Genomic DNA, 12,022 nt, shown 5'->3' with positions numbered 1-12,022 from the left:
ATGAGAGGGGCTAAATTTTATGGGTTTTTGCAACCAGCAGGGCTTAAAATCTGGAGTTTTAAAGGTCTGTGGTTAAAGCTAGGATAGAACTCAAAGGGCACTGTCCTGCTCCTAGAAAGAAGGCAAGCAAATAACTTGGGGATAAACAGTGTGGAAACAGTGATCTGAAAAACACCTGGGGCACACAGTAGGGAGATTACTTGCTATTCCAGGAGTTTCTCCTTGAGAAGCAGCACTCAGGGAGACATCTCTTCAGAAACAAAGGAACTGGCTGGTGCCACTTCTGTCCCCCACCCCTCAGCATAAACACAGAGCCACCCAAGGGAAACAGCTCATCCCAGACACTGGCTGCCTAACTTGCTTACAACAACTCCCCCCAACACACACACACACACACACACACACACACACACACGCACACACACGCCTTCCCACCCACCCCTGTGCTGCTGTGGAACTGTCCTTCCCAGTCAAGCTTGCATCAGTCCCAGCGTGGTGGGCCCCTTTCCCCAGAAGATCAGCAAAAACTCCTGCTTATACCATGTCTCCTGAGCAGAGAGTTCTGTAGGGCCTCAGTTCTGATGGAGTTGGTGTCAGATCTCATTTCACAAGCAGACAAGAACACACCTACTTCAAACCCACCACATTCAGGCCAGGAACCAAACATTGCCTGCAGCCCGCGAGGAGTCTCTACAGACAACTGGCATGAAGGAATGAACAGTCAAAACACCACAAGAGAGCACACACCAGAGACACTTCCTAAAGCACCAGGCTCTGGGCACTCCATGACCTCTTCTTCATAAGGCCATTACTTTCAGGAGCAGGAAACATAACTGGCTTTTCTAACACAGAGAAGAAGGCAGAGGCTTAGACAAAATGCCAAGATGGAGGAATTTATCTCAAAAGAAAGAATAAGATAAGGCCACAGCCAGAGATCTAAGTGAAACAGATATAAGTAACATAACTGATGGAGAATTTAAAGTAACAGTCATAAAGATACTCATTGGGCTTGAGAAAAGAAGACATGAGTAAAACCCTTAAAACAGAGATAAAAGAGTTGAAAAAGAATCAATCCAGAGATGAACAATACAATAAGCAAGACTGGAACCAGGCTTAATGCAATGAACAGCAGGTTGGAAAAAGTGGAGGAACTGATTAGTGAGTGACCTAGAAGACAAAATAATGGAAAGCAATGAAGTTGAACAAAAGAGAAAAAGAAGAATTAAGCAACACGAAGACAGACTTAGGGAAATCAGTGATTCCATCAAACATAATAACATTTGTATTTTAGGAGTCTCAGAAGAAGAGAGAGTAAAGGGGGCAGAAAATTTGTTTCAAAAAATAATAGCAGAAAACTTCCCTATTCTGGGGAAGGAAAGAGACATCCAGATCCAGAAGGCAGAGAACTCCCAACAAAATCAACAAAAGCAGGCCAACACCAAGACATACTGTAATTAAATTTGGAAAATATAGTGATAAAAAATCTTAAAAGCAGCAAGACCAAAGAAGTCCTTAACTTACAAGGGAAAATCTATAAGTCTAGCTGGAGATTTCTCACCAGAAACTTAGCAAGCCAGAAGAAAGTGGCATGATATGTTCAAAGTGCTGAGTGGGAAAAATCTGCAGCCAAGAATACTCTATCCAGCAAGGCTATCATTCAGAATACGATGAGAGACAGAGTTTCCCAGACAAACAAAACCTAAAGACCACTAAACCAATTCTATAAGAAATATCAAAGGGGGCTCTTTGAGTGCAAAGGAGAGACCAAAAGTGACAAAGACAAGAAAGGATCAGAAAAAATGTCCAGAAACTACCACAAAACAAGTAATAAAATGGCAAGAAATACATACCTATCAATAATTACTTTGAATGTAAATTGACTAAATGCTCCAATCAAAAACACAGGGTGTCAAAATGGATAAAAGAAAAAAAAAAAAAAAGGAAAGAAAGAAAGACCCATGTATATGTTGCCTACAAGAAACTCGTTTTAGACCTAAAGACACCTGCAGCTTGAAAGTGAGGTGTGGAGAAACATTTATCACACAAATGGATGTCAAAAGAAAGAGTAGCAATATACATATCGAATGAAATAGACTGTTTTGTTCTTGTGTTGTTTTTATCCTGCTTTGGTATTAGGGTAGTACTGGCTTCATGGAATGATTTTGAATTTGTCATAAATTATTTTTTTAAATCTTTGGTAGAATTCACCAATGAAATCATGTGGTCTTGGCCCTTCCTGTCCTGGGAGATTGTTGGTTCCTAATTCAACTTTCATTCTTGTTATTAGTCTAAGAAGATTTCTTATTTCTTGGATTCAAGATTCATGATTCAGTTATGGTAACTTGTACATTTTTAGGAATTATCTTTTTTTTTTTTTTTTAAGATTTTATTTATTTATGTGACAGACAGCCAGCGAGACAGAGAACACAGCAGGGGAGTGGGAGGGGAAGAAGCAGGCTCCCAGCAGAGGAGCCCAATATGGGACTCAATCCCGGAACGCCGGGATCACGCCCTGAGCCGAAGGCAGACGCTTAACGACTGCGCTACCCAGGCGCGCCAGGAATTATCTTTTGGTAAGCCATCTGATTTGTTAGTATATAATTGTTTATAGTAATCTGTTATCACACTATGTATTTCTGTGGTTATCTGTTGTATTGTTTCCTCTTCCATTTCTCATTTTGGTTTTTGAGATTTTTTTTTTCATAGTTAATGTAGCTAAAACACTGCCAATTTTGGGGGGGGGTGGAACTGGTTCTTACTTTCAATGTTATGTTATTGGTTATTCTGGTCTCTATTTTATTTCTGATTTTTCTCTGTTATTTCTCCTCTACTAAATTTCAGCTAAGTTTCTTCTTTTTCTAGTTCCTTGTGGTGTTACGTTTATTTGTGGTGTTACTTTTTTTTCTTAATACAAGTATGATAGCATAAATTTTACTCTAACATCTGCTTTTGCTGTATCCCATAGGTTTTGGAATATTGTTTTTTTTTTTCCTTTGTTTTGAGACTTAGTTTGATTTGTCATTTGATTTCTTATCTGACCCCTGGTTTGTGCAGTAGTGGGTTAATATTTACATATTAAATATTTAATATTTACAGTGTAAATTTTTCAGCTTTATTGTTGATCTTTAGTTTTGTACTATTGTGGTTGAAAAAGATACTTGGTATGATCTCAGTCTTCTTAAATTTGTAGTATTTGTTATGTCTCTTTTTATGTGATTTAACCAAGTAATTCTTCTGTGTGCACTTGAAGAAAATCTGTACTCTTTTTCTTGATGGAATGTTTTATATATCTTTTTGAACCATGTATTCTGACATATGCTTCAAGTAAAAAGTATTCTTGTTGAAAAAAAAAATTAATTGAGGGTACTCATTTAAAATAAAGCATATCAGAGGGAGGTGGGTAGGGGGATGGGTGAAATAGTGAAGGGGATTGAGAACACACTTACGATGAGTGCTGAGTAATGACGTACAGAATTGTTGAATCACTATATTGTACACTTGAAACTAATATAACACTGTATGTCAACTATAATGGAATTAAAATAAAAACTTAATGAAAAAGCCCATGGTAAACCCTGAAAGATACTGCTATGGTCTAAATGTTTTCTGTCCCCCCAAAATATGTTGAAATCCTAATCCCCAATGTCATGATATTAAGAGGTGGAAGTATTTGGAAGGTTATTAGGTCAGAAAGGTGAAGTGAAGCTTCATGAATGGGGGTGTGTGTGTATGTGTATATATATACGTATATATATATATATATATATATATACACATACACATACACATATACATACACACATATATATAAACACACACAAATATATGTATGTATATACACACACACGTATACATACAGACATACATACACACACACACATATATATATATATATATATATTAAAATGCCTTTATATATAAAAGAGAGCCCAGAGAGCTAGCTCCCACCCCTTCTGCCATGTGAAGAAACAATGAGAAGGCAATGGCTATGAACCAAGAAGTGGGTCCTCAGCGGACACCACATTTGTGGGTTGCTTGATCTTGGACTCCAGAACTGTGAGAAATCTCTATTGTTTATAAACCATCCAGTCTGTGGTACTTTGTTATAGCAGCCAGAATGGACTAACACAGATCTTCAAGGAATCTCTAGGGCTTTGATGTTCAGAGAAAATCTGTTTTCTCTGCTCTTTGCTTATGATTGTCCTTAAATTTCTTTTCCCTTTACCTCAACCTGGGACCCTTAGTAATACGTATGTGTGACATATGAGGAGATGGAGATTATTAAGTAAATCTCTCTTTTTTTAAGATTTTATTTATTTATTCGACAGAGACAGAGACAGCCAGCGAGAGAGGGAACACAAGCAGGGGGAGTGGGAGAGGAAGAAGCAGGCTCACAGCAGAGGAGCCTGATGTGGGGCTCGATCCCATAACGCCAGGATCACGCCCCGAGCCGAAGGCAGACGCTTAACCGCTGTGCCACCCAGGCGCCCCAAGTAAATCTCTCTTGTAAGGCCAGAAAGCAGTAGAGGACAGGAATTTGGATAGTTCAGTTTGTCCTGCCACTCATCATGGTTTTAACTATGAAGGGAGGGAGGAGTCCCTGTTTCTCTTCTCCTCATATCTCAGAGCTCTGGATCCTAATTAGGAGAGCATCTTAGAACATAAACAGGGATGAAAAAGAGAAATGGTAGTATGGGCAGGAAGCCTATGTAGGCAGAGAACACCTGGGTGAAATTAGTTTTAAATGAGGAAATTTTTGTGAAATTTTCCCTTGAATAGGGTAAAGCAAGATTAGGATGGGCAAACAAGTACAGTTTAAAGGGGTGTGGGGGTGTGTGTGTGTGTGTGTGTGTGTGTTTTAAAGGTCTGGGTTGATCTATTATTTCATTTCCTGATGAATCCAAAACCAAATTCTCTGGAAGCAGATAAATACCTGAATCCTGACAATGCTAAACTTGTTACTTAATGTATTCTGAGTTTTTCCAAGAGCATTATAGATAACCATTAATCTCATTAATGCATATACATTAGCAATATATGGTCAGTTGATTCCTAATGGTTACATTTTAAGGGATTTGTGAACTATATGAGAAATTTTCTAAAGTTTGCCTTGAAAAACTATTTTAGAAGTGAGTGTTAATATACTTTATTTAGTTGGTATAACTATAATGATGATAATAATAAAGATTTATTAAATGCTTAAAATATGACAGGTATAGAGCTAAGCACTTGATATGAATTATCTCATTTAACTATCATAATAACCATGAAATATATTTCATTAGTCTCATTTTGTAGATGAGCTAACTTCCCCAGGAGCACACAGCTTTTAATGGTGGAAAAAAATAAGCACTGAGAATGTCTAGCCCCAGACTCTTAATCACTCTATTAACTACCTATGACTGTATAACAGATTACACTATGAACTTTCAGGCTTACAACATACACTAGAGATCTCTGAGTTTCTGTAGGTCAGAACCCAGGCACAGCATAGCTGACTTCTCTCCTTTGGGGTCCACCAGGCTCTAAAACTACTCTTGGTTAGGGCTACAGTCTCATCAGAGGATCAAGTGAGGAAAGATCTGCTTTCAAATTCCCCCAGTTGTTGGCAGAATTCACCTCCTTGTGGTTGTAGGACTGAGGTCCCTGTCCTCTTGCTGGCTGTCAACGGGAGGCAACTCTTGACTCCTAGAGGCTACCCCACCTTTCTTTGTACTTGGCCCCCTTCATAGACTGTCTTGCAACACGGGGGCTTACTTCCTTAAAGCTAACAAAGAAGAGTCCTTCTAACACCAGGTGACTGATATGAGGTCTTATATACCATAACATAATCACATAAGTGACTTTCTACTACATTTGCCATAGTCTGTTGGTCAACAGCAAGTCACAAGTCCTGCCCACATTCAAGGGGAGTAAATTATACAAAGGTGTGAAAACCATGAGGCAGGTCTCACTGACTTAAATAGGTTATTCCACCACAAGCACTAGGCAAGTAACAAAGTGGAATCATGCTTTTGTCAACTTCTCAATTTTTGCCAAATGTGCGTATCATCTACAACAATTTCCTAAATTTCCTTAAATGCACTCACTTTTAAAATAATTATAAAGAACTTTTACAACACAGTAATATAGGGAAAATCAATATTACTTGTCATAAATAGAAGGTAAAACCAAATCAAAATAAAAGGTAAAGTAAAATTAAAAAAAGATTTGGATAGTTTTATAAAAGTATAAAGATTTATACTGCACTATGTATTTGTCTATATGCTCTCATTTAATTATCACATAATTCATGGTAAGCAATATCAACCTCCTTATTAAAAATAAGGAAACTGAGATCCAGAAAAGTTTGGTAAGCCACTCCAGACAACACAGCTTGTAAGTGGTTGTAACAAGATTCAAATCCATGGCTACTGGCAGGCAAAGTGCACAAGAACTACAGTCTAGACAGCACCCAACTTCATTATGAATCCCAACTTTCCCGGTTCCTTTTCCTAACTCAGTGCCTGTCTCCTCAGCCTTTCTCTGAACCTCCTTAACTTTGAGATCCATCTTCAAATACCAGAAATCAACACAATATAAGAATGAAGAGCAAGTATGGGGCGCCTGGGTGGCACAGCGGTTAAGCGTCTGCCTTCGGCTCAGGGCGTGATCCTGGCATTATGGGATCGAGCCCCACATCAGGCTCCTCTGCTATGAGCCTGCTTTTCTCTCCCACTCCCCCTGCTTGTGTTCCCTCTCTCGCTGTCTGTCTCATCTCTGTCGAATAAATAAATAAAATCTTTAAAAAAAAAAAAAAAAGAATGAAGAGCAAGTATGCTCAGGTTTTAATCCCAGCTTTACCTCTTGCTGGCTTTGTCCCCGGGGCACATTATTGCTTTGCCTCAACTGTCTCATCTACAAAATGGGGATGATAATAGTATGCGCTTAATAAATGTAAGAGTTAAAATTTTAATACTATTTTTGTCATAATCTCAAAGGAAAATGTCCAAGATACCTGAGTATCTTGAGTGTTGTGTATGTGTTTATTGCAGTTAGGTTTTCAATCTTTCTAGAAATAAGTGAAAACAGAAAAAATTTTGACAAAATGCATTATTTTGCATTTTTTTTGTGTGTTTTTAAAGCTTACTATAATTAATCACATTTGGAAGCAATGCTATTGAGTAGGACTCAGAGGATGGGATCTTGAGCCCAAAGCAAACAGTTGGCCTTAGCTAGGAGCATGGTCAGGGTACCCTTGGCATGAGAGGGAACGTTGCATTTGTGGGCACAGATACAGGCAAGTAGGTCCCTGCAATGGGAGGAACTTGTGATCATTTTTTGCTTATTGCTTCAAGGACAATGCTCTGTAAATTCTTCCTTCGCTCTTCTGTAACACCAATTTCGGAAAGTAAGCGATTTTTATTAACATGAAAACGTGTTGTTATTTCTCCCATCTTAAATACAAAGAACTCTTTCTTGCCCCAACTTCTTCCTCCAGTTATCACCCCATTTCTCTTTTGAAAGAGCTATTTATAACTGCTCTCTCAAAGTTTCCTCCTCCCATTCTTTCTTGAATATACCTTCGTCATGCTTTCACTTCCACCTCCCCACAGAATCTTCCCTTGCCCAGCTCACCAAACTTCTCCACATTGCTAAATTCAATAGTTAACTTTGGTCCTGATCTTACTTGCCCTCTCAGCAGCATTTGACACAATTGCTCCCTCCTGAAACACTTTCCTCTGGGCACCACACCCTCTGAGTTCCCTTCTTGCTCCTTTCTGTTGACTCTTCTATCCTCCAAATTCACAACACAGGTGTGTCCCACAGTTCAATACTTGGGTCTCTTTTCCATTTGTAGTCATTCCTTTGGTGAGCTCATCCCAGTGTTTATCTCCCAGTCAGAGCTCTCCTGTATTCCAGACTCTTCTGTCCTACTCAACATCTCCACCACAGGGACACACCAAGCTTAATCTGTCTACAAGAGGACCCACTCTTCTCCGCATCCCTGTAAAAGGGCAGCTCCTTTCTTCCAACTCCTTAAATGAATAGCGTGTAACAGGTAAACAGCCTGTGACCCTTCTCTCTTACATCACTCACCCAAAGTGTCTGAAACTCCCATAAGGTCTACTTTCTACTCTTCTCAACATCTCTGCTGAGTGCTTGACCAACCCACCATCCTCTCCTTCCAGAATTTTGCAACATATCTCCTAACTGATCTCCCTGCTTCTGCCCTTGCCATGACTTCCCTTTCTAAGTCCAAAATCACCAGGCAATCGGAGTGACTCTAATAAAATAGAAACCAGATCTTGTCATGCCTCTGCTCAAAACCTTCCAAGGATGTTCTTGTCACTCAGAAAAGCTAAAGTTTCCCAGTGACCACTGAGGCCTAATGTCATCCGTCTTCCATTGTCTCTCTGGAGTAATTTCTTACTATTTTCCACCTTGTTCAGTAAGTCCGGTCATATTGGCCTCCTCAGTGTTTCATGAACACACTAGGGAAGCTTCTGCCTCAGTGCCTTTGAACTTACTGTTCTCTTTTCATGGAAGAGAGGCCTATCCTTGCCAACTTCTACAAAAATTACAAACCCCTTCCAACACTTTCTGCTTTACTTTCTTCCCCATAATGTTTGATATTTTATATATATTTACTTTTTAATTTTGTGCTTAAGTTCCAACAGAAAAGGGCTTTTTGTCTGTTTTATTTACTGCTGAGTTCTTAGTACCTGAAACAGTGCCTGGAATAGAGGGAGTGTGCATGTTTGCTGAATGAATTAACTATCATCAAAATGGTATGATTTATGTAATTAGTTATTTTGTAATGACTAGTGATAGAGGCTATCACTAGTTCTGTGTGGGTCTAAAGAGAAGAGTGTGCTTCACTAATACAACTACTACTCACACATTCCAAGCAATTCAAAAGTCATCAACAATTTGACTATATGAAGGAAAAGATAAACTTATTATTGATGATAATCATTTCAAAATAGGTACCAAAGGGCCAATGATGGACATAAAATTTAAAATGAGAAAAAAAATCTGAAATGGAAAATGTGAGTAGTAAATAGGAGTTTACCTTTAAAAGGGGGGATTTCCTTAAATAGACACTAAGACGCAGAACATTTGGACTTAATGATTATTCGGGAAGTTTGCTGTGGATTGCTTTCTCTGGGCTAATATGAAAGATGAGTTACAGAATATTAAAGACCCAGGGTGCCAAAAGCAAGCACTTAGCTGTTGAGTAATCGGGCAGGGGCAAAGTTTTTTAGGGAAGATTAAATTTGACTATGTCTTCACTGTTATCATGAATTAAACATTCTCCTAGTTGTTTCTTGAAATTCAGTGTTAAAAGAGATAACGATTCTCTTACTGTCAAAATGTTCAACTACAGAGCCTGTCTTTACCCATTTGAAGGCAAAAACATCTAAGTCTCTGAAACATCTTTTCCGTAATTGTTGGGCATCATGACACACAGCTAATGAAAAAAAAAAAAACACTAACCATACAATGTATTTATTGTTAATCATTTCAGACGTATATGGATTCATAGTAGGCTTTCTGCGTTTTCTTTTTTTCTTTTCCACCTTGAACTAAGTTCTTTGTTTTCTGTGTAAAAGAGTGAAGTAACTCCTGGAAGCTGAAATAGCTATTAGTATTATTGTCTCTTGGCTGTAGCTGTTCATAAAACACTTGATTTAAATTAGAGTGCTTTTGATGGCTTCTAAATCTAATAACACAATGTAGATACAAGTTTGTTGTTCAACTAAGGGACATTTTAATTATTTGTGACAGGGAAAAAATTAATTTATCTATAATTTCCTGCTACCTCTCAGGCACAGAAGAACCTGCAAAGGCCCTTCTTGCTGAGCCTGCTGTGGCCATGAGAACACAAAGCAGAGCTCAGAGGCTCAATTAGAGCCAATTGTGTCATGTATGCAAAAGACTGGAGCCAGGAAATGGGAAAGGCTGCTTAGAATGAAGGTTCCAGAAAGAGGACAACCTAGCTGTTGGGAGTGGATAGAGGATTGTGGGGGAAAAGGAGAAATAGAGAGCTGCCATCCAGAGAAGAAGTTCTGGAGGGAANNGAAATGCTTAGATAAGTTTTATGAAGTTTTCCATATGGTGACATCACCCTTTTTCTAATTGCTATTTTTTCTAGTATACATTAAGCAAATATCTAGCTATTAAAATTTCAAAAAATTACAACCAAACAAAATTATCTTGTATACAACCAAAATCATGCAGCAATCATCCAGCACACCATGGTCAGCACAACTGGGTAACAAACAGCAGAACAATTCTCTGCTACCTGATTTAATCCCAGTAGACGACTACTGTAGCACAGATGATCTTTCAGGAGACACACAGAAGATTTGCAATTTCTGTAGTATTGAGTATTATTCAGAAAAGTATTGGGCTTTTTGAGTTTTAAGTAATAAGTCATAAAATGTCATTAAAACAATCTAGGCAGAAGAAACCCCAGGAACGGAGAACATAGTTACAAAGCTTAAAATAGAAATATCTCAGTAATTGAACAAAGCTACCTACTTTTGATGGGAATTAAGACTCTGACAGAGTCAGAATGGATCAGAAGAAAGACTTTCATTATTTAGGATCAGGTGGCAATTCACATTGCTTTATATAAAAATTCTGAATAAAGAATAAGAATAAAAGATGAAGGAATGATTTTTAAGCATACAAATATTAGGGGCGCCCGGGTGGCTCAGTTGGTTAAGCATCTGCCTTCGGCTCAGGTCATGATCCCAGGGTCCTGGGATCGAGCCCCATGTCGGGCTCTCTGCTCAGCAGGGAGCCTGCTTCTCCCTCTCCCTCTGCTTGCTGCTCTGCCTGTGTTCTCTGTCAAATGAATAAATAAAATCTTTAAAAAATAATAAAAATATTAATGCACTGCCAATGTTAAGAAAAGAGTATACAGTTGTCTCGATAACCACTTAAAGAACAAGATTTATCAAAGGTATGTTCTATGGGTGGAACAAAGGTTTCCTGGAGCCCCACAAAAGTGGAAACAACATACTTAACTCTGTGTGTTGCTGCAAGGAAACCTCCAACTGAGACAGTCTTTGGAGAAACCCATATGCACTTTCCCGAGAAGGAGAACCTGTTATGGCCACAATCATCTCGCCATTTTTTTTTTTTAAGATTTATTTATTTGAGAGAGAGAGAGCAAGAGAGAAAGAGTGAGAGAGGGCTGTTCACAGGAGGAGGGGCAGAGGGAGAGGGAGAGAAAGGGAGAGAAGCAGATTCTGCACCAAGCGGGGAGCCAGATGCAGGGCTCGATCTCAGGACCCTGAGATCATGACCTGAGCTGAAATCAAGAGTCAGATGTTCAACCAACGGAGCCACTCAGCACCCCTTGCCATTGTTCTAATGCTCTTTTTGGAGATGTTCCAGAAAAATGCTGTTCTGTTTCATAAATGCTCAAGAGTTGAGGTCAGTCTAACAGATCTGGAAAAATCCTGCTTATCTTAAGTGTCCTAAGATCAGCATGCAACCTGCGTGTACCATACAAAGAAGAACCTGGATGTCTGATTTCAAAGATCTATCCCCTCGGCCTTGAGGAGCAAAATCAGAAGCAAATGTTTCCAACTGCCAATACGTTCTTCTCATTGACTATGAAAAGGTCCAGAAGCTCTGCAAACGTTTAAGGAAAATCTAAGAGGACTTATGTAATCTACCTAACAGGGCCAAGTTCTATAAATGTGCATGGTGTTTTGGGGTACACAATAATCTCATTGTGGGTCAGAGGTGTAGCTGGGCCGCTGGTACCTTCCTTAGTAATTTTTCCCTGAAAGGTCCCTATACAGAGAAGGAAAGAGGGGAGAGAGCAAAACACTGGTAAGGTAACTCTTGAGTTACAGAACCTCATGAAAAGACACCTGAATGTCTCTTAAAATGGAATCATTTTCTAAAGTCCCACTGTTTTTGGCCAAATCAGCCAGACAGCCTCTCCTGCTATGAGGATGCCCAAGCTCATTATGTTTCCTGAAATGTAAAAAGAGGCTCCCGAGTGGGATGATTGCAT

The 12,022-nt window shown here is 39.0% G+C and overlaps 1 protein-coding gene across 1 annotated transcript in view; it reads right to left on the bottom strand.

The window, feature by feature from the left end:
• The window catches only part of ANO4 (anoctamin 4), a 310,379-nt gene that overhangs the window by 171,039 nt on the left and 127,318 nt on the right, over positions 1-12,022 (bottom strand). The gene's annotated exons all lie outside the window — the stretch shown is intronic.

This window comes from Ursus maritimus, unplaced genomic scaffold, assembly GCF_017311325.1.
Source record: "Ursus maritimus isolate PB19 unplaced genomic scaffold, ASM1731132v1 scaffold_21, whole genome shotgun sequence".
NCBI lineage: Eukaryota > Metazoa > Chordata > Mammalia > Carnivora > Ursidae > Ursus > Ursus maritimus.
Note: the sequence above shows the minus strand (reverse complement) of the source record. Positions and strands in the feature narration are given on the sequence as shown.